Source organism: Falco naumanni, chromosome 11, assembly GCF_017639655.2.
Source record: "Falco naumanni isolate bFalNau1 chromosome 11, bFalNau1.pat, whole genome shotgun sequence".
NCBI lineage: Eukaryota > Metazoa > Chordata > Aves > Falconiformes > Falconidae > Falco > Falco naumanni.
This window is the reverse complement of record NC_054064.1, coordinates 14370832-14398069: the sequence shown is the minus strand read 5'-3', so window position 1 is coordinate 14398069 and position 27238 is coordinate 14370832. Positions and strand designations below refer to the sequence as shown.

At 37.9% G+C, this 27238-nt stretch overlaps 1 protein-coding gene across 1 annotated transcript in view; it reads right to left on the bottom strand.

Moving 5' to 3' along the window:
* The window catches only part of PLPPR5 (phospholipid phosphatase related 5), a 190905-nt gene extending 168073 nt beyond the window's left edge, over positions 1-22832 (bottom strand). The window contains exons 1-2 of the mRNA XM_040609942.1: positions 22646-22832; positions 19897-20045 (exon numbers count right to left, since the gene is read on the bottom strand). The gene's annotated coding sequence lies outside the window, so the exon portion shown is untranslated. The remainder of the gene's footprint in view (positions 1-19896; positions 20046-22645) is intronic.
* Between the last annotated feature and the right edge of the window lie 4406 nt (positions 22833-27238).

Below are 27238 nucleotides of genomic sequence, written 5' to 3'. Positions count from 1 at the left end.
TCCTATATTGTCTTTTTAACTGAACTGAAGTAAACAAATCTAGTATTAGCTGGATCAGAAATGGATATAAGGGTAAAAAGTCTGTACTGGAGGTAGATAAGAATTGTTTGACTAAATATTTTCAATTAAAAACATGTCATTGTCGGAGCTAAAACATTTTCTGGAAAAGAAATACTTTAACAGCTTTCTTGCTTAAGAGAAGAGGAAAAATCTCTATGTATATCCAAATAGCTTATGCTGGTTTTTCAAAACACAGAAAATATTGGGTTTTGTTAGAATGTCATTTTATATCTGAACATACAAATTTATAATATAAAATAAGGATAAAAATTAAATTAAATATTCCAAAATAATTTTAATTAAACTTTTCAATTTTCCTGACTGCATTTTTTCTATAATATAATTAATATTTTCAACGGTCCAAATTGCATTACAATAAAGAAGGTATTTAAATATTGAATATTTATAGGGTGGGAAAACAATTTCCTTCTGTGCTGTAAATAAATTGCTTTTATTAAAAATCGCTTGGCTTGCTTTAAACCATATACAAAATCATGGTTTTATTCACTTTAACTAATGCATCAGCAAATAAGAACTCTATTTCCACAATCATGCTTTTTGTGGAATAAACATTACACACAGGGGAGAAAATTGTCACAAATGCAGAATTGTTTCATTTCCAGCAGGTGAGTTGCCTGTGAAGTATCTTATACACAAAAAAAACCCTGTTAAATTGCTCCTCTTTTGCACTTGTGTAAAATGCACAATCATTAAAAAAAAGCTGAGTAGGATAATGACAGGCAGGGTAAGCATACAGCAATTGGCAGGAAAATTTCTTTTCCAAATCCAATGTATTTGGCAGGCAAGTCTTTGGAACACACACATTAGCTGGCATTTATATTGGAAATCAGAATAGTGTTCTGATAACAAGTACAATCTTTTACATTCTATCAAAGCCCACATTTATTTTGTACAGCCCAATCATTCATTTCTCAAACACTTTCTGTTAATATTTCCTGAGAGTTAGCTACAGAACAGCTGGTAGACATAGCAACACTAAAGCCAGGTAGAAGCACTAACAAAAGTGCTGAAAACAACACAGCTGAGTTTTCAAATCCTTCCTCATTCATAGAAAAACATGAGAAATTTAGATTTTAGAAATCTTAGAATCATAGAATGGTTTGGGTTGGAAGAGACCTTAAAGATCATCTAGTTCCAACCTCCCTGCCATGGGCAGGGACACCTTCCACTAGACCAGGTTGCTCAAAGCCCATCCAGCCTGGCCTTGAGCACTGCCAGGGATGGGACATCACAGCTTCTCCGGGCAGCCTGTGCCAGTGCCTCACCACCCACACAGTAAAGAATGTCTTCCTAATATCTAATCAAAATCTACCCTCTTTTAGTTTAAAATCATTACCCCTTGTCCTATCACTACAGGCCCTACTAAAAGTCTGTCCCCATCTTTCTTACAAGGCCCAATTCCCTGAGATCTATAAGTTAATACTTATTCATGTAAAGCAGCCCAATATTCTCTCTGGTGGCATTTTCCCACATGGTGGTAATGAGCTCTATAAAGACTTGGTGGATTAAGCACATGGATTTTTAATCACATCATATCTGTCTAAATCCATACAGTAACTTGATTTGTGTCCAACATGCCATTCTCACCCTCCAAATATTTTTTCTTCTTCTTTTCACTACCATTAAAAAAAAGATTTCCATACTGGGATCTCCCACCATGCTGTCTGCACCTGACAGTGGGCCACCCACACAGTTCTGTACAAGTGATAAGCCTAGAGTATTCATAAGCTCTCTGAACTGCAATTCAGAATATTTTCTACAGCAGATGTTTTTCCATGGTTCTGCTTTCATATTTAGTAAGATTTAGAAAAAAAAACACCACCACATTAAAATGAAAGATGATAGAAATATAATTGTAGGGATCTGAACACTGGAATGAAAACCTCCATTCAAGAACATGTAAATGATCAGCATCTAGGTCTAAGCCCAAGCCCAGATGCTAAGTGAGAGCATCTTCTACCCCCAACTTTTGCTTCCACTGAAATGATTAAGAGGGTGGGAGCTGTTTGTTATAAGTCTTCCTTATTTGCATTGCTCTGGTGTTTTGATGCGTATATACAATGACTGAACTTATGTGTATAAAGGAAATAACCAAAGATGGGCCAACATGTGCTATGTGTGCAGAGTGACACGCACAAATATTGGAATTAGTAGGGGGGGAACCATGAGACTCCTGCTGTGCCCTTGAAAATGCGATCCACAACTCCTGTGTGAAAATAACTTGTCATCTTTCTTATATGATTAATTGGGGGGGGGGGGGGGGGGGGGGGTGTTCCATTGAACTCACAAACATCAACGACGATTTTATTAACTGCATGAACTTAAGCATTCATGAGTAAACATGGTCACAATGCACATATTACTTCGGGTACTCAGACTTGATATAAACACTTCCTTCTTTTGGGGGAAGGCTGTCAGCAAATCAGCCAGATTATGCTGCAGAGTAAGCTTAAAGTCTAAGACTCAAATCCACATTAAAATATTTTGGAGTGGGGCTTATATATGTAATAATTTTATTTTGCCACTGTTACATAACTTCACGTAGTTAATGTATTGCTGTATATCAAATTCATCCAACTGTTATTTTTTTCATTCTAGGTAAAATTTTTGCAACAGGTGAAAAAAATTCAGCTGATTGGATAATGAACTTTGAAACTTCTGTTAAGACAAAATGCGTTAAATCACTAGAAAATTAATATTTAATGGTTAGTGAAAACAGTAACAAGAGAAACTCCCTTTCTAAGCCAAGAGAACAAAGTACTCCATTCTCATTGTAAGACTAACAGGAAAACAGTTGCTTTTGTTGTCTAAGATATTGTTGAAGGAACTGCAAAAACACAGAATTATAAATACGACCAGAAAGAGAAAGAATGCAAATAACACTAAAACTAGAGGGGACAGTCAATAAGTAAATGTAACGGCTAGGATTTTGTTTGCAAGGCCACTGCAGCAGCCCAGAAAGAAGCAAAGAATAGAAATTCCTAGGCAACCACATACTGTCAGATAGTGGTGGTCATTATTGTACAGACAACACAGAGATCTTTATCTGTAACTTGGGAAGGATAAGTAACGTATCACTCCATTTTTTGGCAGGAAAGTAAAAATACCCTCAAAACAAACATTCTCTGTGTAAAGTCTCCATGACCATCTCTACTGAACTTCTCACACAAATTATCTGTCCTGTAGCTCAGAGTTCTCCAGGTCAAAGGCTGAACAGTGCTAAGTTGTGAGGTAGAAAAGTAAACGGACAAATTATTTTCAGTGCTATGATGTGAGAGTCAAGTCAGAGCTCTGGTTTAATTCCATTAACTTTTGTGGAGGCTATATTTGTTAAGTAAATTTAGCTACTGGATTTCAAAATAAAGACTTTAATATATAATGGCACTGCTTAACCTAAGAGTCTAACAAAGCAATGTTAAAGGAGATCATCAGTTTTAGCTAGGAACCACAAAAAGCAAAGCAAAGTGAAATATGCTTTGAGGAAAATAAAGGAAAAATCTCAGAAAGTGTGTAGAAAGCAGAAGCCACTGCCTCACAACACTTTATTGAACCAAGTATAGCTCTCATTTGGTCTCTAACCCCTGGTGAGAGAGTTACCAAAAAATTTAGAGGAATAAGAAGAAGTTCAAAGTACAAGTGCTGTGCTGAAAAACTAATCTGTTACTTGCAAATACGGGGGCGGGGGGGGGGGGGGGGGAAGCTAACATTTACTGTTACCTGATATTGTTGTTATATGCATCAATGCTGTTACTACTTAGCTAGAGGAAAAGATTCAACATACTTATTGGGAAGGAATTTGTGCTCCCCAACAGTAATGTGCTCTCGTTGACAGGCTTATTAGACATCACAGGAACTTATGAGAACAAGAAAGTTAAAAATGAAAGATCAATCAACTAGAAAAGGGAGTCAAAAAAACCCACAAACCCAACAATCAGTTATCTAAAATGTAAATGTAGGAACATTTAAACAAATCTGACTCATTTCCTTCCAATGCATCTCAAATGGGGCAGAATCCAGGTAGCATGCCTGGTGGTGTACTCACCCACTCCAATACAGTGGTATCATTTGCTATAGTCCTGAGAGTCAATTTTTCCCTTCTTTGTCATGGTTACAAAATCACTGGTACAGTGCAGAAATAGGTGTGTCTGTATCTCGTGGTCTAGATAACTACAAAATTGTTTCCTTAAAGCAAGCAACTTGAATAGAACCAAACCAGAAGAAAGCATTCCTACTGCTTGCATAAAAATACAGTATTCCTAATGCCTTAAGTACAGCACTCCATTTTCTAAAGCTTCCATACAATTGTGCCTGTTGTGGCTATCTTACAGCCATCCTGTAAACACAAATATATCCTAGAAAAATCATGTACCTCTGTGTTTGATCTTTGAACCAAATTCCCTCTTCATTTAAACAGTCCCCACTAATGCTGGCTAAGCAAGAACTAAAACTATGTCCCTTTGTCTTCCATCTTGTTCTAAGAGGCTTTATTAGAACTGCCTTCCAACAGATATTGATTACCTAATTAAATAAATTTAAAAACTCATGTCACCACACCCAGTGCTGATTTAAACAGTTGCAATTCATTAAAAATAGATTTTGGAAATCAGCAACTGGTGTGTACAAATTGAGTTGTTCCATTCTGATTTTAATACCATTCTTTATCATCAAAGATTAAAAAAAATCAGCCCTGGAATAAATGTTATTTCACTGTACCTTTTTTTTACAAGGAACAAACAGATCTAGAGAGTTAAAATGTAAAAAAAAATAAACCACAATCATTACTTTGCCATACTTGGGATCATAATTAAAAAAAGGCAGCCTTATATTCAGGTGCACCTCATAAGCAAGGGAAGCATTAAGACTTCATTGATTGTAAACACATCAATACTTCTGTTATGAAAGGAGTTTCACCAACACACTCTCATGCATACTTCATAGCCAGACTACATGTTAGTGCAAACGGAATTACAAATAAAAAAATAAATAAAACCTTACTTCCCCCCCCCCCCTTCTGTTTCTTTTTCATTTCTTCCCCCCACCCTCAGGAGCTTTAAAAGTCAGTTTTGGAAGAAAGAAAAAAGCACTGCATACTTAGTCCCCCCATAAAACCCGAACTGATGGAAGCTTGAAATTAAAAAGCAAAAATACTCAAGGTTGCTTCAATACATCTAGTTGGATCTAATTGCTGTTTCACATACTATTATGAAACATTCCAGAGGAACACAGAAATACAGGTGAAATAAATAAACAGTGCTTAAAACATATCTTCCAGTAACCTGCTAGTGCCTTCAAGGAGATCATGTAAGAGACAGAGCCAGGCCCTTCACAGTGGCACATGGTGGGAGAGTGAGATGCACTGGGGGTAAGCTGAAATAAGAGAGGTTTAGGCTGGTTGTAAGGAGGAACTTTCCCACTGTGAAGCAGTCAGGCAGTGCAGCAGGTTGCCCAAGGAATCTGTGCCACTTACCTCCTTGGAGGTTTTCAAGACTCAACAAAGCTCTGAGAAACCTAGTCTGAGATGATGGTTAACCATGCTTTGAGCTTAGACTAGATATCTCTCTAATCCTAAACTTTGCAATAAAATGCTATGATGACAAGGTCCTTCCTTTGCAGATGTAAAGATCACACTGAAGTTTTCTTTTCCACACATACTCCAGTCAGTCAAAAGAGGTGATTATTGTGCTGTATTTAGCACTGGTACAGCCTCATCTTGAGTACTGTTTGTAGTTTTGGGCCCCACAGCTTAAGAAGGATGTGAAGGTCCTTGAATGTGTCCAGAGCTGGGCAACAAAGCAGGTGAAAGGGTTGGGAGGAGTTTCCTATCAAGTGCAGCTAAGGACTTTGCATTTGTCTGGTTTGGAGAAAAGAAGGCTGAAGGATGACCCCATTGCTCTCTACATCTTCCTGAGGAGGAGGAGTGGAAAGGGAGGTGCTGATGATCTCTTCTCCCTGGGATCCAGCAATAGGATGTGTGGGAATGGTTCAAAGCTGTGCCAGAGCAGGTTTAGACTGGAAATTAGAAAATGTCTCTTTACTGAGACAGTGATCGAACATAGGAACAGGCTTCCCAGAGAGGTTGTTGATGCACCAAGTCTGACAGTGTCTAAAAGACATTTGGACAATGCCCTTAACAACATGTTTTTAGCATTGGTCAGCCCTGAAGCAGTCAGGCAGTTGGACTAGATGATTTTTGTAGGCCCCTTCCAACTGAAATATTCTATTCTGTCCTAATTGAAAAGGCCAAAAATCCTCCTGATCCTAGCTGGATCACTGGACTAGTACAACTAAGACACACCAGCTTGTATAGCCAACTTCACCCAAAGGAATGGTTTCACTTAGCATCAGATCTGCTTACTTTTGCCTTCCCAGCCCAAATGACCAGATACCCATTTGGAGATAGCTCATACAAACAGTCCTTAACACAAGTCCAGAGCGAGGCCTGAGTCATAATAAGAAAAATTAATCATTCTGCTTCATGCACTTCCATATGTAATTACTATTTCAGATCTGAGCTTAAGGCATTACAGAATTTATCTACACTTTTCTCTTCCATGCCTTCAGTGTCAGCCTTAATTAACAGAATCCAAGAGCATATTGACTGCATTTGATTTCAACTGCAAACATACTCTGTTTAGGGACTGATCAAGTCCATTCATGTCAGGGAGCTGCATAATTATCCCGGAACTGTAACACAAAATGTAAGCTTTAAGTACCAGCACAACAGGCAACTGACACATCCATGTAACTATATTACCTATAGTCGCTTCAGCCTACACTAAGTGCTTTCCTCTCAAATACACCTTCCTGCCAAAAAGCGCTGATTATTTGTTTGCCTAGAATTTTTCAGTGTGCATTGTATATCATCTTATTCATGTGTACAACCTACTGCACTGGTACTTTAAAACCCTAGAGAGACAAAAAGACAAAATAATGACTATAGAAGCAAGTATACTTTGCAAGTGCAGTAAACTGCAGAAGAATTATCGTTTCTTCTCATGCATGCTTGTATGGATTGGCTATGCAAACACAGGAGTAGGTGTTTATTCATAATGGTTCTGCACAAGCTGCTGCGAAGTAAGCTCTAGAGAAAGAGTAGTGAAGCTGAAGTGCTATAAGCAAGTCTCAGGTATTGTATATTTCATGTCTCTGTAGAGCTACCGCACAGTAATAGCTAGTAGAGAACTGCACAGAACAACCAAATCTCTCCTGAATATTTCATCAGAAATGTCCATCTCAGAGTTCTTAACAAATCTGGGACAAGTGCATTAAATTCATCTATAAAGTAACCTCTGTGAAACAAATTTTGGAAGACTTACTCTGCCTGATTGCCTAAATATAAAAACAATAGTACCGTGCAAAACTGAGTCTAGAAGTATTATTCATGTTAATGGGTAGTACGGTTCTGCTTGGTTAATAAACATTTGGCTACTCACCAGCTGAAAAGAAATCATGTATCCTACATTTTTTGTTACTTATTTCACTTTGGTGAAATAAAATCATGAGATTAATCTGGTACAATGGAAAACAAAAGCAAAGGAAGCCATTTAGACTAGTAAAATTTTCAGGAGTGAGTACAAGCTTTTGTGAGAGTTTGCACTAATCACTGTCAATCTGATCTTTTTTCATTGCTAGGCTTCAATTAGCACCTCAGGGAAAAGCAATTCATTGCAAGGTTTTCATCAGGGGAGACTTGCCCTTCTCACACAGCTGTAAAGCTAACCAGTGTACTAATTTCTCGCAAGCAATTCCTTTCAGCCTCTACATAGAGCAGACAAAGGCTACTAAACTAAAACACCAGTTTGCTAACCTATTATCAATTAAAAACGTCCTCTTAGAAATTTATAAGATAAGTAAGAAGCTGTATTATGTCAAAATGTTATCATGACAATGGAGTTGAAACCACCCAGCTTTACTATATATTAGTATAATGAAACACAAATACAGATGCAATACAACTGAAAGAATAGGGATAACATCAGAATAGAAAGTTCTGATAGGGTTAAAATATTGCTTCATTCTTATGAAAACATATTTTAGAGCTTCTCTTGGGATACATATTCTGGGTTCTGACAGCTTATATTCAGGATTTTTGTAGATCAAAAAAATAAGGAAGCAATTAGCAAATTACTACTGCAATTATATGCATGGGAATTTGAGGGCAAAATATAGTCAGAAACAGTATCTCTTTATTTCCATCTGCAAAAGCAAAAAAAGGGTTTTCTACAGTGCTCAACAAGCTTGTATAAAAGACCTGCAGCAAAAACAATATTGCTGATTAATGCTGTGCTAAAAAATTATTTTTCAGAAGACTGTCATTGATGTAAGCCAAGAAACGGCTTCAAAGCACAATGAGAAAAAGTAATAAATGAACACATCTTGAAAAGTGAAGTAGTCCATCCTGCTTGTTGTGAAGAAAAACACTGTTTCTTTTCAGTAGCTATGCAAAAGGATCAGCATGGATCTAAGTATGCTACTAAATGTCAAGAAGTAATATTGAAATTCCTAAGTGTGCCCTGTTCAGGCAGCCATAACGGTGCATCAGTGCTTTTTCTTATTACAGTGATTTCCATCAATGTTAAAATAAGACTTTGAGAGCTAACTAGTATACACCTTCATGCCACCATCATAGGTAAAAACCAGATTAAATTATCATCTACTGAATCTCTTACCACAGTTAGTCTGGCATTCAGTCTATAACAGCATGATGTCCTAGAAATGCATACAGATTTACTCTATTTAATACTACAGAAAGCAGTTAAGTACTCAGTCTTCCATTCACCACATCTGTTGGGAAAGGCTCACAACTTTTACTAATCTCTGCGTTCAGTCCTTTCCTATAGGAATGGAACACAACATGCACGAGCAGATCCCAGAATACTTAAGATATTTCATTCCATACCCACTCGATACCACTGTGGGAATCTGAACACATTTTGCACAAGAAGGGAGCATATGGGCTGGTTTTGTTTTGCTTTTTTTTTTTTCTTCTCCCAAGAGCATCTCCTAGGGAGAACAGCTTTGTGCATGCTGCTGTTCAGAACTGTCTGTCCCAACAAGAAAAGATGACACCAAGGGAATAATTGTTTACTGCCATATAGAAAAGATTTCAAACAGAGCCTCTTTTAATGGAAGCAGTCTTAGTAAATATCAGCCAAGTTATCCAAACTGACAAAAGCATGACCACAAAATTACTGAACTTAACACATTTCTCAGAGATCAAAAATTAATTGGCATATGCCAAGGGGGAAAAAAAGCGATGTGGCATACTGCATTTTTTTATGACAGATGGTTTCAAATAGATTAATGAGGTAAGTGCTGACTTTCTAGGTTGTGGTTAATATTTAACCTCCATCCAGCAGAGACCTCTAAGATTTTTACACCTGAGTGGTATAAAGGCCTACCTAATGGAACTGTTGGAAGCAACGTGCTAATTTGAAGAGTATCTTCCAAATAAAAAAATCAATAGATATTGGAAAGTGTCGGGGGGGGGGGGGGGGGGGGGGGGGGAGGGGTGGAGAGCAGTAGAGAGTAGAGAGAGCCTGTCACAATGCTGGTGTGGAATTGGAAATTCAATACTTTTTCCTCTCTATGAAGCTATGATGAGGACAGATGCACAGACTACATGAACTCATATTATACTATGTCAGTCAAATGAAAAAAAAAAAAGGATCAATAAGATACATATTTTTTTCCCCTTCATTTCTACACAGTTTTAGGATGGTAAAAACTTACCTTTCCATAAAAAAAGACCCAAAACAGAAGAAATTTCATCTGCAATAATAAATCTTGTCACTGCACTTAGGACACCATAAAAGTTACTTGCTTGATATAAACAGCAGACATGGCATGCCTTCAATACCTCTGCAATATCTCCAAATTTTCACAGTTCATTTGACTAAGAAGTTACAAGAATGTGTATCACTTTACAGTATTCAGAACCTTTCAGATACTAAACAAAATCTGAAAAGTAGTTGTAAGCAAGACCTAAAGTCAAGGTTTGTGGCTAAAACAATTTGAATTGGATTTATATGTATAGAGTTGCTGATTAAACACTTCAGAGTGATTACTAATATTCAGCCATATACATTTCAAAGTAACTACTGGAAATGCACTGTACAACAGTATCTACAAGAATTCAAAGATGAATGAGATCAAAATCAAATGAGAATTATTAACATTCTTAGTGTAAATATTTACTATCCTAACAAAAATAATTATCAGGACATTCCATCTCATTATCTTCCTCCTGCATTTATTATTTTCCTGGCTTACAGATGAAGTAATTCTGAAGACATTTACTGTCATATTGAACACTGCATTTCTCCAACAAAATGGAAAAAACAGTGCCTGGTCACATACTCATACTGTGGCTATTTCCACAGTACCCAGTTCACAGAGAGCCTACATAGGCCACGGGTAACCCCATGGCAATTTCTAATCTTTGAAGAGCATAGGAAGTATTCATTATTCTCTAATAACTGAGGAAGAGATTAAGAAATTACTCTTTCTTTTAAAAAATAAAATAACGATGAGAATTAAAAATTCCTTTTGGTTTCAAAATTCTTAAAGAGAAAAATTTAAACCATTTTAACTTTTTTTTGCTAACAGACCAATAAAAGATTCATGCTTTGTTAACCACAGAAAAAATGCAGTCACTAGACCTTGCCTACAGGAAGCCAGCTTTAAACAGCTGAAACACAAATGCTCTTGGAAGGATCTCTGCCTTGGTCATACAATGTTCTTGCTTAAAATTCATCTTTCTGCAGTGTATTTGAGAGCTAATGACCAACGTGACACATCCAGCTGCATCTCATTTTACACGGTTCCGACTGCAAATCAATGCAGGCCTCCCTACCCCCGTCACCAACCTGTTCTATTCCAGGGCAGAGAGGGGATCTATACCTTTGTCTGCAGCATGGGCTGGGCTACACTGTATGAATAAAATGGCCCTAAGGGTTTTTTCTTGGCAGAAAGGAGTAAGAAACTCCTTAATATCATATTAATACTGCCGAGTAATTTGTCACAAAATGAAAGATTGATGCTCTAATTCAAACTGCAGTCCATATATCTGTTCATCCCTCTTTACAAATTCTTTACAGGAAGCATTCATTTCCACAAAAGGCTGTCACACAAATTGACACATAATGTATTTTTGTAACTTTTGGAGAAGAAAAAATATACATATATGTAAATACAGAAATAAATTAAATCTATAAAAACATTCCATATGTTTAGATATTTTCTATTAAATCTATATTGATGTAAATAAAATGCAGAATATGCTCCTTGATGATTGCGAATATCCATAGCATTTGCCAAATTTGTCTGTGCGCTGTTTCAGCATATTCCAGGTAGACATTCAAGGGGTAAAATAATTAGCCAAACTCTAATACATGGTGATTATCCAAATTGGTACTTAGAATTCTGCTCTAATAAATGTGATGAAACCCTTAACAACTTCGAGCAGTAACGGGAGGAGGAAAGGAGGGAAGAGAGTTTGAAGCTGTTTTCATTATGAAAACTGACAGCTCTTGGTTCCAATTTCACCCCAAACTGCCATAGAGATTAATATTTTTCTTTCAAAGCTCCATTTTTATAAGAGATTACATTTTCCTCTATAAGCAGAAGAGCTCCATTCAAAGACATTCCCATTTGTTGTTGTCAGATTCTGCCTAACTGGGCTAAGAGCCTGCTGTAGCTCTGCGGATCTATGACCTGCACTTCACTCCCTCCAGGCACTATAAATAATTTCCATGGAAACAGCGCTGAAGAAGATATCTGCAAGCCAAGAAGATATCTATAGCCTTTTTGTGAGATTTATGTCTTTTATTTTTTCCTCTTTATTTTCTCAGTTAAATCAATGTTAAATACATCTATTTTATAAAATACATTACACAAACAACTAAAGTTATAAAAGAAATTAAAGAGAAAGGTGGGAAATACTGAAGGAAATTCCTACTCCACAGTATGTATGTATCTATCTATAGATTATCTTCACATTCTGCATTCCCACTTGCCCTGAGGAAAAAGTGCATTGCATCTACACTGCACTTTTTTCACCCAAGAAAGAATTCTCCCTTAGTCATCAGCACTGGAGCTAATCATCTGTATAAGGTATTTAATGAAGAGTGCTGTAATTCACACTCTGATGAGGCTAAGAAGAGAAGTAGATATATGTGAAATCAAAGCTGAAGGGCTCTGAAACAGTCTCATCAGACCACGAAGGGAAGAACTGATCACTTGCCTAGCAAAGTGCAAATCTGCAGCTCTTGAGGCCTGGATGTTAATTTATCACACAGTGAAAAGCAGTGGTCTCCTCAGCCACTTCTCTTTCAGCAATGGAAAGATAATGCTCAATGTGTGTAAAGATAATCTGGAAATCTACCAAATCCTGTTCCCTCATGATCCTCCAATTAATGAGAGTCCATGTATACCGGAGGTGTACAGTACTCCCTCTTTATATTGGAGGTGTACAGTACTCCCTCTTTCTCCTGTTAGCCACAGGAATACGATGGGTTTAGGTCCTCCCTGCAAACCTTACAGGTTTATTTTTCATCATCCACTGAAGCTGCAGATGACTAGTCTTAGGTTATAAGAGTCTCCTCACTCTAAGATCAGTCTACAGATACGGGGAGAAACAGAGATTGCCTTTTCCCTCCTTTGGCTGGGCTTGTACAACCTGCCTGTATCTTAGGGAAAAACAGAAGCTAGACAAAGCATCAGACCAAAACTCAAACACATGCACCTAAAGAGAACTAACTATGATCACTGCTTTGTTTTTTCTTTTCAGTATAACAACAGTTGTCACTGAACATAACAACAAATTCAATTATTCTTAGCTGTATTACAGGAATCTTTTTGAGCTCCTTTTCCTCTGTGCTTCTCCTGTAGGATCTAGTTTATCCTCACATAAGCTCTGAGTGCTGACCAAGAGGTTTTTCTCCATTAAAACACATCAGATAGCACATAATCTTTTATATATTTGTCTGTATTTTATGATCCAAAATATTGCTCTCACATCAGGAAGAATTCATACAGTTCATAGCAGTATAAATATCAGCATTAAAAATAACAGCTTAGGCTTCCTCAATCCACTGCTTTAAAGCAAAGACTTCTTTCAGAAAAGGTTGCGAACTAGTACATAAGCCATTAGCTGTACTTATCTTTTAAGGTTTCTGTCTGTACAATAAATGTTAGAAAACCACTTGAGAAGCCAAGACTTTCTTGGAAATTTTTGATCCAAAGAAGTTCAGAAAAATATCAAATAGAAGCTAATTTGTCATAAAAGATATATGTATTTACATCTGTTCCTATAGCTACTGAAATCCAGATTGCTGTTCAACTAGTTTGACAGGTTTAGGTACAATACTTAAAAATATAAGAGTATCAAGATTAGAAATTGATTTCTTGCTCTCAATCTAAGATATCCTGAAGGTGTTGGGGTTTTTTTTAAGAGGTTCTCATATCCCAACTCTATCTGTCAGAATTCACATTGTAACTACTTCAGATACTAACAAAGTATTTAACATTATGTGTATTATTTAAATTCTCTGTGCCTTGTCTTACCACTCTAAAATGAGTCTCTCATAATAATTACCAATCTTCTTTCATGAGATTATTAAGAAGGTTAATTAATTAATGTTTCTAGCACTCCTGAGATTCTCAGATGAAAAAGCAACACATATGAATGGCTTTGAAGAAACCTTGAATTCACTGTCATAATCACAATTAAATCAAGGAGAAATTTTATATTGTTATTCTCAGACTCTCTTTTCTTCAGTTCTGTATTTTAGTTTCCTACAAGTTGCCATTCGCTGCAAAGTATCTTAACCAATTTGAAATTCCATATTACAACTTGCTTGAGAAAAAATGTAAATTGCATCCATCACACATTAATCAATTGTATCTAGGCAACATAGGTGAGGTTAGATCATATTTTTGCAATCACCCCTGTGCAAAGAGATAGACTCAGCACCTTTCACCTCTTTCATTCCTGGAAGTAGCCACATTAGACCAAAACAAGATGCATAGCAGCATAATTGTTCCTTAACTTCTGACACCAACCAGGTATCTCATCAGAATCTGTTCACTGGGAACAGCAACTCACAACAACGTATATTAAAACCACCCTGATCTTCCTGCCACTGTAACTATGTACTTTGACACTTGGTCCCTAGTTTCTACTGCCAATCATTTTGAATTAGCAACAGAGTAACAAATTATTTTACAAAATATGGTCTAGACATTAAAAAAAATATCAAGAATACATGGGTGAAGAAGCCATAAAGGAGAAGGAGAAGGAGAAGGAGAAGGAGAAGGAGAAGGAGAAGGAGAAGGAGAAGGAGAAGGAGAAGGAGAAGGAGAAGGAGAAGGAGAAGGAGAAGGAGAAGGAGAAGGAGAAGGAGAAGGAGAAGGAGAAGGAGAAGGAGAAGGAGAAGGAGAAGGAGAAGGAGAAGGAGAAGGAGAAGGAGAAGGAGAAGGAAAAGGAGAAGGAAAAGGAGAAGGAAAAGGAAAAGGAGAAGGAAAAGGAAAAGGAAAAGGAAAAGGAAAAGGAAAAGGAAAAGGAAAAGGAAAAGGAAAAGGAAAAGGAAAAGGAAAAGGAAAAGGAAAAGGAAAAGGAAAAGGAAAAGGAAAAGGAAAAGGAAAAGGAAAAGGAAAAGGAAAAGGAAAAGGAAAAGGAAAAGGAAAAGGAAAAGGAAAAGGAAAAGGAAAAGGAAAAGGAAAAGGAAAAGGAAAAGGAAAAGGAAAAGGAAAAGGAAAATAAATTAAACACTACTGTACTGTGTCTATCAAATGTATGCTGATTTCCTTCCAGCAGTTTTCAGTGGAAAGACAGTCCTCTCATTTACTTAAAGTTATTAACTGAATGTTCCTGAGAGACACCCATTTAGTGTCTGTAATAATTATCTAATAAGAAATCTTATAAAGTACAGTCAGATAAATAAATTTCAGAATCACATTCAGAATTTAAGATCGTGACATTTGATTCATCAAAGATTGCAGACTTATTAAAAATAGATTATATTGTTTTAACTTTCTGAATACCTGATTATTAGCTAATCAGCTTAAATATCTTAATATTCTGACATTAACTTAAAACTAAGACATTACATTTAAAAAAAAAGTTTCCAGGAAGATAAAATGCCAGTTTGGTCACTGAAATATACACCTTCATGAAATACACACAATTATAAATGTTCATGCTTTCAGTATTCTCTTAACTTTTATTTACCACTGAATCTGAGGCAGGTTCTGGCCTCTGTTATATCCAGGGTAACCCCATAGATTTATTTCACTAACCTGAATCTGATTTTAGCTTTATAATTAGAGTTTGGATTTACTTTTATTATTTAAGCATGCTTTAGTCATATCAATATATTTCACTATCACACAATAGAACTATATTTGCCCTGTATGTAAGTACTTATGAGTTCATATACTACCTGTTTTAACTTATCATCTGATGTGGAAATGCAGACCAATTTGATATGCCGGCAGCTTCCACCGCTTACTGAGCTTCCTGAACAGCACCACTGTGAACCCCATGCTGCCACTGCAAGAGCACCATGCAGTCCAGCCTTGGACAACCCAAGGGAGGAAAATGAGCTATAAGCCACTGGCAGAACAGAACTGTCTCTGCAGCTGCTTTAAAAAATGTTTTTAGCTGAAAACTTTCTGAATCTGTGTTTCAGCCAACTGCAAAACTCCAACACACAAAGCCACTTTTTGAATTGTTCTACTGAGGAAAAAAATTAGTAAAAGCATTGTTTCTGGCTTCCACTTTGTGTGGGTATTTATACCTCTGAAAGTTAGTGCATAATAATATGCCTGAGGAAATTTTTCCCTTTAGTACTTTTTCAGTTTGCCTTATACAGACCTTCATCTGTTCCTTGCTAACTCATCCCCTTTGAAATACAGTACTCAGAGATTCCCCCAGAACCCCTTCATTTTTGCCCCTTTAGGTTGCTGCAGCAGCAGAAAATTCTGAAGCTTTTAACTTCAGTAGCCAGTGAGGAAAGCTTAAGACATGAAACAAAAGGAACTATAAGCAAAAATGAAGGGAAATTTAAAAAATCTTAATAAATGTTTGGGTTTTGTGGGTGGTTTTGGTTTTTTGGGTTTGGTTTGTTTTTTTTTTGGGGGGGGGGGCAGAGGCTAACTCATGATGTTGGAATTAATGAGACCAGTAATAATTGTAAAATATTTCATTTTCACTCTATTTATAGGACCAGAAAATTTTCAATTCTAGTCCTACCAGACTAGAGTTGTTTGATACATGTTACTATTTTCTGCACTTAAATACACAAGATTTCTGAAGTTTTAGCACAGCGGCACAAAAATTGCTTAAAGCACTTGACAGATGTTAAAAATACAATCATACATATAATTGTATTATCTTCCTTAAAATATATAGAATTTTAATACATTATTATAGCCATACATGCCCATATGTTATACATATAGCTACATTGTATATTTATATTAAAATATCGTATCTAGGGGGAAGTTACCATAATCTGATCCTGAACCTTTAAGAGTATCTTGGATTCCCCATCTAAACATATAGAAAGTAACTAAAGATGGTTTCACAGTCATGTAAGTGTCATAGCCATGGTGAAAACAGAAACACAAACTTTCACCTCCGGAGTGCTGCTATAGAAAGTTTAGGGCAACTTCACAGAGCCTTTCAATACCTGCAACAATGCCCTTGAGAAGATAATACTTTTGCTGAGATGCCTGGCAGGAGGATGAGACAACAGACATAAACTAAAACGGAAGGTTCTGACATGACATTAGGAAATTAGTTTTTGACAGTGACAGGACATGAAGCAGAGGAACAGGTTGCCCAAGCAGTCCAAGAAGGCTCCACACTTGGAGGTTTTCAAAACCCTGAGAAACCAACTTTGAACTCAGTACAGACCCTGCTTTGAGAAGTGGGTTGGACTGGATCCTGGGTCACATCCAACCTGCACGAGTCTGTGAATCTATGACATGTCTGTGTAAAAGCCAAAAGTATAATTTCTTACATATATAGATTCTGAAGCATACCAGACTCTAGACTTTTAATTTTTTTCCCTACAAATCTGATTTTTGAAATGAGAAAAAAATCAGAAGGATTTAAAACAAAAATACTTGAAGTCTCTGGCAGGTTCGGAAGAGAACTGGCAGATGAACACCATCATGTCATTGAGACAGAGCTGCTATTTGACTCGTGTTGTGGTCGTTTCCTGTAAATGCATTCTTCAGTACAACCCACCACCATCCAAAGTGGGTGGTTTAAGCTTTGACAGTGCAGAGGACCACGCTGAGGTTCACAGTCTCAGTTCAGAAGTGATGGGTAAGAAACAGTATATGCCTGGCCTCTGTGCATTTATTTAGACTTCTGAACATTCAGACCTTCCACATCTGTTTGTATTTACTCTACCTGTTTGACATAGGTGACCTACCTGAATAACTTATCTGTCAAGCCAAATGCAATACCGAAGCATAAAGTTTAAGTGAAAAGTGAAAGTTCCAGAGATACTCAGGTTAGTGGAATCTTTAATTAGAGGTGGTAAAGAGAACCTCTTTCTCTTAAGCAAAGGAGGTAAGCTTTGCTGGTAACTGCTGAAGCACATTCCTTAAGCCCAGGAGATCCTTCAGCAAAGCTAAGTGTACTCTCGATTTCAAGTTGCTTTTTCACTGCCAGAGTGTTCCTATACAAAGTTATGATGAATGAAAACCAGGTTACTCTCACCACAGTTTCTGGTGCCTGGTGATCTGTACCTCTGGTAGCATATGTGTAAAATCCTGGCTATGAGCAACCCACAGATAACAGCTACAGGCTTCACACCTCAGCTGTAGATTTGGAATGCCCTGGGAACTACTTGATACATTTCTCATCTCAGATGATTCATCTCCTTTTACAGATATTAAATTTTGTGGTGTAATTACTAAAAAGACTTTCACAATCTTCTTGCTCAGAGATGAGTACTCAAATCATCTGGGATTAGGCTATTATTAATTATCAACAGCATCCCTTATGAGCATATCCACTTTTATGAACAAATCTAGGCTTTGCTCCTCATAGCTATTTGACTTATGGTTGGGCTAAACAGGCTTCCATGGTCCCCTTCTATCACAGTGCAAGTGGGTCACTGCAATACCTTAGAAAGTAGACTGCCTTCTGCATTATTCCGAGACACAAGAAACACTTAAGACATCAGGGTTCTCCTGTAATTGGGCATGGCATAAGCCTCAGGCTCCTACCATGTTGTTTTTACAAAGGACAATATAGTGCTACAGTCCTGATTGTAGTGTCTAGGATTGTATTCAAACCGTGTTTCAGAAAAATAATATCTAAAATGCTGCAGAGGGGATTGAAAACATCACTGTTTTTTACAAGATGCGAAACATACAGATTTATTATATAGCTTTATATAGTTTAAAAATGCTTCTGTAACTAGATCATAGGACTTCTGTGAGGATATATAGTATCTCAGAAGCAGCAATACATATATATTCACTGAAGCGGAAGCTAAGCATTGTTTACGTAACTCCCCTCCAAAAAAACAGAAGACTTGCTTTCACTCAGATAGTCGTACAGCTGCAGAGATTGTGCTTTTGCAGAAATTGACGGGGTGGGGCGGGGTGTGTGATGATTAAAAGCAGGGCTGTCGGCTTGCCCCCCCGCCCCCCCCCCCCCCCCCCCCCCCCCCCCCCCCCCCCCTTTATTCTCCTTAATTTTTGTCTTGTCCTGCCCCCTGGTGGGAGCACAGGCCGCGGGTCTGTTGGTTTCACAAAGGCACATCTGTACAATGCAACCCCAAATTACACTGCATTTCTCATATTGCTGTTTGTGAAAAAGAATGTGTATCACTTACCTCAGGAAGAATTTAATTAAATACTAAGGGAAATGCACTATTATTATTGTTTAATAAAAACACACATGTTGATTTATCTAAAACTTAACAAAGCACCTGCAGAATTTTCACAACATTGCAATAAATACCCTTTCTATTCCAGACAGATATTTAATTATCACAATTAGATGAGAATGGACAGTAAAAAAATATATCTATATATATATATAAACATACAGTGTTCATTATTCAATAGTGCTTTAGTCAGAGCTCAGGATATAGTACCATCTGTAGCATGAGAGAAATTTTGTTTATTTACAGATTACATAAATTCCTTTATTTTCTTTCTAGAAGGATCAACAAAGATGATAGCACAGGCCTGCTGTGCGTTACGGCTTGGTAGTTGAAAAGGTACTTCAGATCTAACAGGTAGGAAGAACAACGGCAGAATCAAAGGCCTTAAAAATGTTAACACTTGTCATCTGTTTAACTACTGCAGTTCTACTCTCCCTGAATTATTTCTTCTAACAGTTAGAAAGTAAGATACTACCAGCACAGGTAAATGCTAATTTTAACCTCTTCAGCATGTTCAGCCATTTTTAGATTATTTTTGACACATCTGTATTGCAACCTCAATTCCTTCATTCCATTTCAGCTCAAAACTCCTCTGTATACTTAGGAACTCCCTCAGGCAGTCAGGTCACCCACTGGCATTTCAGCTTTCTCTTGCCCTGAACTCTGGGTGCTGTAGAGACTAATGGCCGCAGGCAGCACACTCTGCTCTTGTCTACACTAGAGTTGTAGCTGAGGTGGGAATAATCACCCAGCCCCATTCAATTCACTGAAGGTTTGACCCTAAAAATATCAGCACTGCACCCTCTAAAAACACCAGAACCTTTAAGGCAAGAATATTTGCAAGGGCTCACTGTCACAGTAATGGCAAGACCAGGGTGTGACACTGGAGTACGCTTACCTCCCATGTTCCAAGAACGCTCGTCTTGATAAATCAGAACAGCCTCAGTGGCAGCCAGAGCCCCGCACACTCTGCTTTCTTCAGGTTCATTGGTTGCCATCATCCATCGGAAAAAAAATTGGATTCTTACACCTTTCGCCGGTTTTCCACTGCAGAGAGTAAGAGTTACTTTTTAACTTGTGTATGTATATGCAAACTGATAGAAATGCTCAATCCTGTTCTCACTCAGACAATAGAAACTAAAAGGAACTGTAGAGGCATGTGTAAGAACAAAACACTAAAATACCAGAAATGTCAGAAACCAGAGCAAAGGCTTTATGATTTCCGTATACATCATGGGCTAGATTCTTAGTTGGTACAGAGCAGCATAATTTCCACTGCCTTCAACTTAACTGCTTTGTACTCACCAAGAATCCAGCCATGTGGAACAGCTTTGGGCAAAGGGAGATTAGACACCTTATAGGAGTTACGTAACAATTTGCCTAAATTGAGAAGTTACAAGTTGCAATCAGGCTGCTCTACCCTGCAGAGGCATGTGAAAATGCCCCAGGTTATGTGACAGAATTACATAATGCCATTGACTGATCAAAAACCTGGTAAAAAGTGTAGGTGGCAGATGAAGATAAACAGCCAGCTGCAGACCAAACTCAGAATATTTAGAGAAAAATTTCTTATGACTGCATATTACCACAGGACAATCTTTTATTTACTTATCCACCTAACCCAGACTAATTTGTGCTCAGGCCTTTAGGAATTTTATGTCTTTAGGATTGTGTTTTCACAGACATAGGATTGTGTTTTCAGGAACATTTGATGACTTATTTTAATAATGCTCTAACCACACAATTAAAACCTAATCAGATCTCAGTTTGGTTAAGCTCAGTCAAATTGCCAAGGGTACAAGTAGGTGCTATAAAGTCTAATAAAAAAAAAAAAAAAAAAAAAAGGCCCTCACTTTTTTTACGTTGAAACACAGAAAGGATTATGGTTCATCTCCAGTGACTGTAATTGATTTATTCCCCTATTTGTACAAATTTATATTCTAAATGATTCAGATGAGGACCTGATTCTGCAATCCTTGTTTGTGTCAAACAGGATACACACAAGTGAATCACAACATTGATTTTAATATTCTAACTGCACACAGGAAACAAGTAAGTAAATAAATAAGTAGTAAGCTTTGCAAGGTGAGAAAGTATCTTATTTTTTGTGGTACTTTGGATTATAAAACAATACCACACTTGAAGCTGTTTGGTTGGACCATCCAGCCCATAAGCAGTTTTCCTGACATGCTCAGTGAAAAGGCAGATAGCCAAACCCTGACTACTCACAAATGGCCAATGAGTCTAGCTTCCTGAAGCAAGCTAGAGATAGCACAGGTCTGCCTCACCGCCAGGCCACAGAAAGGACCCCTCAGTGACCAGCTTCGGTGTTAAGAAGAAATTCCCACCTAGCAAGCTCTAGGGCTTTCAAGACCTCTTTGTGTAACACCTCTCTTTTTAGCTGCGTGATGCTCCAAAATTTTTGCCACAAAGCCCAAACACAGAGTTGGAGACAACTGAGGGAGGTGGCAAATGCTTTGGACATAGCTCTCAGGCCAGGCATGCTGCTTCACATCTTGGGGCTGCTGACCAGGAAAGCTGACTTCTTTCATTAAACCATACCATATGACATCATGCTGAGTATATAAGCTGGGGGAAGAAGGAGGGGGGGGGGGGGATATTCAGCATTATGGAATTTGTCTTCCCAAGTAACCAATATGTGTGATGGAGTCCTGCTTTCTGGGAGATGGTTGAATACCTGCCTGCCAATGGAAAGTAGTGAATTAATTCCCTGCTTTGCTTTGCTTGCATGAAAGGCTTTTGCTTTACCTATTAAACTGTTTATCTCACCCATGAGTTTTCTCAGTATCACTCTTCTGATTCTCCCCCCCAATCACTGTGGGGGCAGTAAGCAAGTGGCTGTGGTGCTTGGTTGCTGACCAGGGTTAAACCACTACAACCCATAGGAGTTGAAGAGGGGAGTGAACCTAAAGTAGGAAGATAATTCAATGATCTTGTAGTAAGTGTGAGGAATTCTATAGATTACTTCTATAGAATCACTAAATGGCTTCCATATAACCATTAAGTGTCTGAATATATTCTCCAGAAAGACATGCTGCTTGGCAGTCCCAGTCATACCACTGTGATACCATTACAGGATTTGCTCTTTTTGCCCAGGATGCAGCTAGCATAAGTTACCTAACCTCCCACACAAGATTTTAAGGTGCTTAAAGGAAAGCAACAAAGTATATGTCACAAATGCAAAAACAAATTCTGCATTTCTCGGCAGTGTTAAGTACTGCAGAAACCATCAGCATGCCTTTCTGTGTGTGTGAGTGCAAGAGTACCAGTTGTCCAGACAAATAAGAGAAAAACGAATTACAGTTATGCAAATTTTAAACATCCATTTGAGCTCACATTCTGTAAGGCTGCATCAGACTTAATATGTTGTACTGCACAAAGTATATTGCAAATATTTGTTTTCACTATAAAAAGAAACAAAGTGTAGCTAATTAAATATTATATTGCCTTTGGAAAAGAAAACAGAATAAGAGGAGACTGAGAGGGCTATCTGTACATGGCCCGGTGACCAGAAACTGTAACTAAGGAACCTATCTCGCTTCTAGCACTGATTTGCTTTTTCATTGTGGACTGTGGTCTGTGGCTGGGCTCTTGCTCTCTGCAGCCTGACTGGCCGTGCAACTCACCTTCTTGAAAAACTCCCTGCAGAGGTTTTGTTGCAATGCCTAGTAAGGATTGTCAGGTTTTCCATCTCTTCAGGCTCCAGTCAAGTGCTTTAAGCATTATGACCAAAAAGTGAATGACTCTGATAATTAAATACTAATTCTTGTATATTTTGTATGTCCTAAGCAACCACTATTCTTTCTCATTTCAGAAGATCTGAAATACAAACACACACATGAAAAGATTAGGGCAAAAATATACATCATTATTTCCCTCAGAAAGATATGTGCTCTCCCCTACCTGAGATACTTTTGCCATGGCTTGTAACCAGCAAACACCAGGCAGACATTTGCATCACTGTGCTGGAGAGTTGTGAGGAACCTGCTGGCTTGTGTTAGGGAGCTCTTACCTGATTCACGTCATGGATCTCTGCCTGAAGCGCCTCATTCTCCCCCTCCTTCTCCAACCCTGGTGGTCGCAGGGCTGTTTCTAACACTTTTTACCTCACATCTCACCACCTTTGTGGCGTTTTGCCCTTTCTTAAGCACACTCTGACAGAGGCTCTACCGGTTTGGCTGAGGGGCGCAGGCGCGCTCCGCTCTGAGGCGGGTGCGGAACCGGCTGGAACCGGCTGTGCCTGGTGTGGGGCAGCCCCAGCCTCCCCTCACAGGGGCTGCAGCCCCTCGCTGCCCCTGCCTCGCCACAGGCACCCACTGCAGAGAAGCCCAATAAAGAGAAAATCCAGTACAAACGGCATTTTCTGTACTCCAATGAAGTGAAACTCACACTGCTCTAAGACAGGCAGTAGTTTGCTGGGTTTTCTTGATGAAAAGTGCTGGCTTTCCTCACTCACAAAAGGGACTTCTTTTAGCAATTTTCTGAAATTTGTGTGATGCCTTATGGTCTGAGCAAGTCAAAATTGAATTCTCCTTAGTGAAATGAGTCACTGCAATCTTCCACTCACATCCATAACCACATCCATGCCTGGCTAACTATTTGAGCTGGTCAAAATTACAAAGAAAGAAATATACCATCAGCTAAAATGCACTTGCATGGGAGAACTGAATGGATTTTGAGAAATACAGCTGTTCCCAAGAGGCAACTGTACTGCCTATTAGCAGTTAAAGGTGAACTGAAATTTCCAATCTGGTTCTCCTAAAGCACAGTCTTTACCGCAAGAGTGATTGTGAACTGTTGGCTTTTTATCTTAATTCAGGATGAAAACATGCTTTAAAGAAAAATAAAAAAGAGCCACTTAAATGTTTTCCTGGAGGAAAATTCCATTTCCCAACTGCCTTCTTAACTCCTTTGAGCAGTTTCTCTTTGCAAAGACACTTTTAGCAAAGCTCTTTGAGTAGGGAATATTTTATTAAATATGTTTGAAAGAGATGTTCATCATCCAAAAGGTGCTAAGACGCATCTTAGCTTCTCCCAACAAATAACGTGTCTCCCCCTCAGATCAAAAGCGCTTCAACAGAGCAGCAGACAAGATGGCCGCCTCTGCTCCTCCAGCACACGCTGCTGCAAACATGCTCACTGCTCACCTCAGAAAGCACAGCTGAAAGTTAGCAGGACAAGAAAGGATAAGTAAACATGTAAATATGAGTCTAATCTATTTCTTATCTATGACCTATAAATAAGCTACAAAATAACAGCTTGGTATCGATTGTTCAGGATATGCAGTATAACAAGAGGAGAAGAAAAGGCGGTCTCAGATCAAATTTTCATGGAGAAGTTGCTGTATAGACACAGAATCTTCCTGTTGTGTGCTTACCTTTGATAACTTTTAATGTAGTTAACATATAAGGTCTACAAAAGGTCATTAAGTTGGCCTCTAATTTTATATTTAGAAGCCCAGTGAGTTTCTTCAAAACCAACAACCATCTGCTTTATACTTGAAACAATGGAAAGTCCATCACCCCTCTCTTTGTTCCTTCCAGACATTAGTACATCTGACTGATAATAATTTCACCTGAAACACTATAGGCTTACAGCAATATAACCATGTGATTCAGCCTTCTTTACTGCAGCAGGATTATAAATGGGAATGCTCCTCCTAACATGGCTGTAGAAATGCAGTCCCACTTCTTAGTGCTTGGGGACAAAGAAGTGCATGCTTCTGCCTGGGCAGAGGCGACAGCTTCATGAAATCATGCTTTAGAGATCATGCTGATAGCATGTACCCTCAGAGCTGAGAGTCATCAGGGAGCCCGTTTCAACCTTTTCCTACCCTCACCACAGGTACCATGATTATTGTTTTTACCTTCACACCTGTGCAGAAGATCTCCTCTTCTGCTGCTATTTTATACATTTATCAGTAGATTTCCACAAGTTATATTATGTGAAAAACTGGACTTTCATTAAAATAAAGAGGTAACTTCTATACCTGCATTCAGTTATAAAAATTATATCTATTTTTAGGAAGTGGTTTATACACCTAGGAGTCATATTACTATTCCTTCATTCCTGTGATTTCTCCAAGAGAAAAAAAAAAAAATATTTGTACTACAGTAGTGATTACGTTCCCCTAACAGTGTCTGACTGTGCTAGGCACAGTAAACGCATGAAACAATAAAGTGACTTCTTGCCTCAAAGAGGTTACATTTTAGGCATACGTGACAACAGATGGAGAAAACCCTGGAGTATTAATATTGCATGCACCAGAAGGGATTATTCTCACCGTGCATGAATTAGACTGTACACTGCTGCTACTTGTACTGAAAGTCCTTGGTCCAATACCACATCTTGCAGGACTGGAGGTGGAATTAAATTTTCTTTCAATGTCTGCAGATTGAGTGCTTCCTCCCACACATTTCATTATACTGCTGTCAAAGTTCATTCTCACTGGCATTGTCCTTTTTATTTCAAAAATGTTTTCAGATTGCAAAAGGCTGCAATGGAAAGAATCACTGACACAAATTTGGCATGATTTTCTGTAAGCAGTGGAAGGAAACTGTCTGCATTGCAGGCATGACAATCAGCATATCCCACGGGTAAGAGTACTTGTTTCCCTCATCTGAAAGCAGCACAGAACATAGCTGCACCAACAGTCATCATTTTCTTTCATATCAGCACACCAGTGGTCAGCAACAGGGGGAAAGGAGAACTCAGTAAAATCTGTCATGTTGTGCTTGAATATGCAGGGTCTGGAGCATTTCTGCAGCAAACTACTGACTTGAAAGTCCAGACAGTTTGTAAGCAGTGCCCTTACAAGTGATTTTCACTCTGACCAAGCCAATTTAAAATCTGTTATGCTTGGCTCTATTGAGAACAGGTTTTGGCGTATCTCAAATACATCTTAGAGTGGTTTTCATTTTTGAGAAGCTTTGTTTCTTATTATTATTATGCCTAATACATTTCGACTTCCACAGAAGGACTAATCAAACTGAAAGAATATTCTGTCATAGGCTGTGTGTGGACCAGATGTGTTTCTGTTGATGTTGCGGAGAGATTTCTCCCGGTGGATTTGAACTGGGAACACGAAGAGGCCATATGGTAGTAAAGATAATTTACACGGCACCTTTTATCACCAAATATCAGAAAGCACCTTGCAAATCACCTACTGTACAAGAAGAATTTCACTCAGAACTGAAATGCAAATACCTTTGGGGTAGCACTTCGCAAATACATAATAGCACACAAAAATGCTATGAAACAACTTGTAAGTAGTTGTGAAGAATAAAATCATAGCAAGCTGAAATCTTGAGAAGAATATAGGTGTACAAACTATAGTTACAGATCAGTTGTAACCTGCACAGTTTCACCCTATATGTGAAGCAATAACTTATTAAAACTAGTTTCTTCCTTTTGATAAATGCAACTCTTTTGAAATGATCTGCAAATACAGACATTGAAAACAGAACACAAGACTAAGTGGATAACTTCATATTATTTTTGCAGACATTTACTGTACATGTGTGATGTGTACATTACAGTACAGGACAGGACAGTAAATGTGTAAGCATCATCTTAATCTCAATGTCCCAGAAGCTAATGTAGCTTAGAAAAGTTAAATAATTTTTTTTTAATTTGTTATCAGGAGTAGTTTGGGAAGCTCTGGACAGTTTCTGATACCATCATGCTTATCATTACATAAGTTAGAATAATCAAGATAAAGTAGTTGTTTCAAATATAATAAAATTTTCTTTCAATCCATCTTAGGAAAAATGAACAGTAGGAGAAAGAACACATGATAGAGTGCAATATGCATCAGAGTCAGCAAAGAAAACAGTATTTAATTTTCAAATGAAACAATACAAAATTCCTTTAGTGAGGTCTATTGTTTGAAAATTTTACCTTCTTTGGTTACCATCCTACCACTTTCAGACTGACACTGTTTCAGCTCAGAATCTGTCTGATCTCCTGTAGATACATGCATATTATGTTTATGTGCTATAAGAAGCCAATTCTAAATGCTGCTCAACAAATCAAATGAATATTAAGTAGACATACAACATGATTTAATTTATGCTGTGTATTTATAGAGCTCCCAGAATAACTTACCACAAAATAATTCACTGCACTTAAAATGAAACTGAAAATGTAGTTATATTTAAGAGATCTTTGAGACAAGGATTTTCAAGAACCCAAAAAGTTCAGCTGCCAATCCTTTTGAT